The sequence below is a fragment of the Topomyia yanbarensis genome, chromosome 3 (assembly GCF_030247195.1).
Source record: "Topomyia yanbarensis strain Yona2022 chromosome 3, ASM3024719v1, whole genome shotgun sequence".
In the NCBI taxonomy this organism is placed as follows: Eukaryota; Metazoa; Arthropoda; class Insecta; order Diptera; family Culicidae; genus Topomyia; species Topomyia yanbarensis.
The window spans coordinates 282,341,783-282,346,721 of NC_080672.1; positions in this window are offsets into that span (position 1 = coordinate 282,341,783).

The following is a 4,939-nucleotide window of genomic DNA, read 5'->3' on the forward strand; positions in this document are numbered from 1 at the left end:
GCGTATTTGTCCTTGTTTGGTCTTTAACCACAAGGCTTCGCCTCTGTCCTTGGCCTTCTTCGCGGGCCGCGGTGCATCCGGTGTCGGTGTCGGCTTCTTCTTAGTGACCAGGGGTTGACGCCCCCCTGCCCGGTTGCGCCGAGTTGCTGGTGCCTTCTTCCTGCCCGGTGGGGTCATTTGCGCCCGGGTTTACCTCGACCAAACGGCGTTTGGCCGTGACGGTTACACGCCGTATGGTGTAGGTTTTTGCACCCTCGCCTGGTGACTTCCTAGGGCACTTCGCGTTCGACGCCGTCTTGCGCTTGCACTTACCCTTCGAGGGGAACTCAGCCGCCGCTTCGAGTGACTTGGCTGCTCCATAGAAGGGGAAGGGGAAGGCCCCTGTCTGGGTACCTATGTCGACCTTCTCCCTTCCCTCCCTCTTGGAGGCCACTGCCTGGGTTCCTCTGTCGGACTTTTCTCCACACTCCACCCTCTTGGCGTAAGCCTGCTGTTCCTGTCTTGCGACACGAACAGCCTTCCGGAGCCCCAGCAGGCTGTTTCAGCTCCTTGCTGATATTTTGCTTCGCGTTAGTGAACTCGATTATACTATCGAGCTGCTCCACCACTTTACACATCGCGGATAGTGGCCCGTCCAGCGCGTTGGTAGGGCTATTTTCCACGACTGCTGGGGGTCACTGGTGCTGTCGGATATAGCCTTCGTCGCTCCACTTTTCTCCCCACTGGGGGGAGACCTTATCAAACCACCTTTAGCAACGGGGCTCGGCACCTCTGTTTGTTTGTTTTTGTTTTTCACGTCGCTCATTGATCCCACGAGTCGCGCAAGAAAGAAAGGTCTGCCACGCCAAAGCTCCGCAGTAACGTTGTAAGGGACGCTTACTGTGGGGGTTGCCCAGGTACTCCACAGGCTTCGTTAACGATCGAGCATCTTTTTCACTCCCTCGATCACTCACCCTCGGCACGGGTCGCTTCACGCCTTGGACTTGGGGTTATGACCTATTTTGCTTTACGTGGTGACCACGGCCCAGACCATCACAACTATCCTCCCTTACCAGGGCTTTGGACCTGTAGCTCTGGTTCTCAATAGTTCCAAGTACGTAGGTTATTACAGACATGCTACTATTGGAGAATGCATTTACACACTGAGTACACGTGCTTAGTAGTTACCAAGCTACCACACGGAAGTGTACTGGAGTGTCGGGCTCGACCAGGACGAAACTACCTAACGGGTAATACCGACTAAACTCCATTGGGCCCGCCAGGCCCGTGCGCAGAAAATTCTCAGGGGGTGGGGTTTGATTTTTTAACGTTTATTTTAAAAGAAACGTACAGAAACCCTCAAACTTTGAAGATTTATTTAGAGGTGTGGGCCTACTCTTGTAAACCAAAGGACTCAGCTCAACGAATTGGGTAAATGTTTGTTATCGAGAAGGAGTCATCAAAAGACACCGCTGCATAGTGGTCGGGAACCCCAAAAACGTGAACTTAATTCACTAGAGGCCAAACCATATTCACAGGGTATCTTTGGACGTATTGTTCGTTAGAGTATTCCCACAACCTGATAAAAATTAAAATTAGGCATGGCTTACTACGATCAAACTAAAAAAAAAAACTTTTTATAACGACGAAGTAGAAAGTTAGTGTCTTCGACAAAGTTTCAGAAATGCTCATAACGAAGAATTTTGTTGAACAATTTGAACTTGTAGGACTTAAGGTTAACGATTTATACAGCGTTTTTTAAGGCAACCCCCTTAAATTTAGTTTCCACAACCTGACAACCTCGTCAGTATAAAAAGTTAATTTTTATAGTTCAATCACAGTAAGCCATGCTTCAATTTAATTTTTATCAGATTGTAGGGAATATTCATACGAACAATTCCTCCAAAGACATCCTGTGAATATATTCAATGGTTTGGCCTCTAGTGAATTAAGTTCATGTTTTTGGCATTTCCGACACCTGTGCGCTGCCTGCTGGTTCGTGGTGGATTCGAATTGGTTTGTAGTAGTTGTTAAGCCAACCGACTAAACCTACACCTGTATCTCGCAATCCTCATCCATCCGGGGCAACCGTTAAGTACTGCTTTAGTAAGGATTGTGTTCTTGCTTGTTTTGTTTTGTATTAATCGTTGTTTTTATCCATAGCTACTTTTCCTTACTTGCTGTCCAACATTCGCGTTATATCTGACCTACTTAGGTCTGCTGCAAATATCTCCACCTGTTGAGACATGAACCGATCCGGTGGTGTCGACCATAAGGATTTACATCTGTTTATAACCACCTTCGCCGTTTTTTTTTCCTTCTTGGTGCTAGTCATTCCTATTTATCTGCTAGGTGAGGCTGAGAACTTCTTTGCGGCGGTATTTCACACTATACCGATTCCAATTTTCGCGATCCATTTGCTGACACTCCAACGGAATAATCATCGGCGGTAAAATTTCTCTAGACAACGATATCCTGATTTTCTCCAGATTCGTGTTTCTCCTCCTTAGCTGCCGTTGCTAGCTCGCTGACCGACATATGCTGTCTACTCACTGCTGTTGCTAATATCGACGCTTGTCGAAACGTGAACCGATCCTTCAGAGAAGCCGTCCAACTTGACACACATCCCTTTCCAGTCACCCTCGCAAAGTTTCGTCCTTGGTTTCTTTATTGACTTGTTTATTTGCCAAAACGGTTTGCAGTATATTTATTTTTCCTGAACAGGAAGTTAATAATTTTTTAATTCAAGTAATTCAAACCCCTCATGGGGGAGGGGGGGGGGTTGAACCCCCAAAATCCTCCACCCCCTTGCGCACGGGACTGGGGTTGTCAATGCAATTTTTTTACGAGAGCACTTTGATGGATATAGATATATAGATCCAGGAGGCGGGTCCTGGGGGTCCAATTCCCTCCACCGCAAAATTTTAAATTGTTGGAAAATTCGGATTAAATGCTATTTTAAATTCGTTCTAAACTCAAAATCATTCCACACCAGATTCGACCACCAAAACTGATTTCAATTAAATGATGTTATTACTTATTACGAATTGTACAATTAACACTTCTAAATCGAAATTTCAGATCCCCTCCAATTTTTTCTGGAACTGCGAAATTCGTTGATCTTGGGAAACCTTTCTAGTACGGCATGATGGTTATTTAGCATTCTATTTGTGAATTAATTAAAAACCTTACTTCATTCATTCAGGATTTAGAAGCTTTTTCCAATTCAGTACCATGCGTAAAACTTTCACAACAGAGTAAGAAGAGATGCACTATCCATAGAACAGCCCTACCTGAATGAAAGTTATCCTGGATAAATTGGACCGTGTGTTACTCTTGTATGCAAGATATGATACAATATTTGATACTGCCCAGTTAAACTCAGCCGGAAACGAACCGGAATTCTGGCTGGTTCCAGTTCGCATTCAGGCTCCAGTGACACAACCGATTCTAGTTAGAAGCGGTTGTGTCGCTGGAGCCCGTGTACGAACTGGAACCAGCCAGAATTCCAGTTCATTTCCGGCTGAACTTTACAGGGTGTACACAAGCTTGCTGCGTGCAATAAAAAGGTTTCTACTACTTCAAATCAGAGAGGATGCTAACATACATTGGGTAATGAGCCTATGCTGGTCTTATTGGAGAGAACGCCACATTATTTTTTGAGTAACTTTCAACCCTTCACAGACCAGATGCGATCTGGTTGCATGAGCTAGCCTACACATCACCATACAAGGGATCGTATCCGACTCCACATCGTCTGCGGAAGGTTAAATGAAGCAATACTACCTATAAGTATTCTCAGAATAAAGTATCAGTGTATATAATCAAATAAATATTCTTTTTTGTGCATCTATTCTCACAGTAATAATTCAATTATCACTTCGTTGTCACGCCAAATTTAATTGAGAAACCTGAAATTGTATTACAATGTTTTCAAGTTTAAAATTTAATTGGGCCGCCCTGCTGATTTATTCGTGTATGCTGGAAGAAAAAAGTGATTGTGGTAGTGTATTTGAAAAATATGACGAAAATATGTGAGGAGTTTCACGAAGATTATTCCGAAAATATCTAAAATCGTGACCGACTAAGAACTTTGTCAGTCTATTTGGACCATGGAGAAGCTTGCTATAAAAAAAATTCCTAACAACAATTTTTGACATACATTTTATACAGACGTGGCTCACTAGTCGGGTCGCAGCCTCTGTCCAACTAACGAAATTGATTCGCTAGTTGGACCGACTGACAAATCGTTGCTGTTGTGCTATCTTATGACAAACGCTATTTTGGGGTAAACTGAGTTAGATATTCCACATTACTTGTCCAAAAAACCTCTACAATGTGGCGTTTTTAGAATTTTGACATTCTTCTTGGTTACTGAGATATGGCGAACGTGCTGAGAAATTTTAAATTTTTTGCTTCAAATTACTGTGTGATGTATAAGATGTTTTTTACGTTTAAAACTATCTGAAAACACAATGGCATAATCATGTTCAAAATAAGAAATTTCTGCATTTGGATTGAACCATAAGTTTTAAAATCGTTATAACTATTTTTAAAGAAAAAACTCGTAGCTAGTTACTGTCTTCGAAAAAGTTGTTAATTAAGGTTTGAACTGTAGTTTTTTAGTTTAAAGCTGGTTTTCATAGTGAATGAAATGGCGATTTTTATTAACGTAAATGCAAAATAATTGATTTCTCCATATGAAATTCCATACAAACTTTGAAAGCAATGCGCAAACCCGGGAAGGAACCAACCGCTCCCAAACTTTGCACAGGCATTTGGAACCACAAAAGGAACTCAAAAAGTGCTGTGCTGAAAAATGTCGTATACGAGCCACTCTACTGCCCATTTATTCCATGCAGTGCAACAACGAATTAATCGCATCAAAGGCATAACTCTGGCTGCAAGTAACTGTTTTGATAGATGTGATATTGGCTTGACGGAAACAAAAGACCAGCAG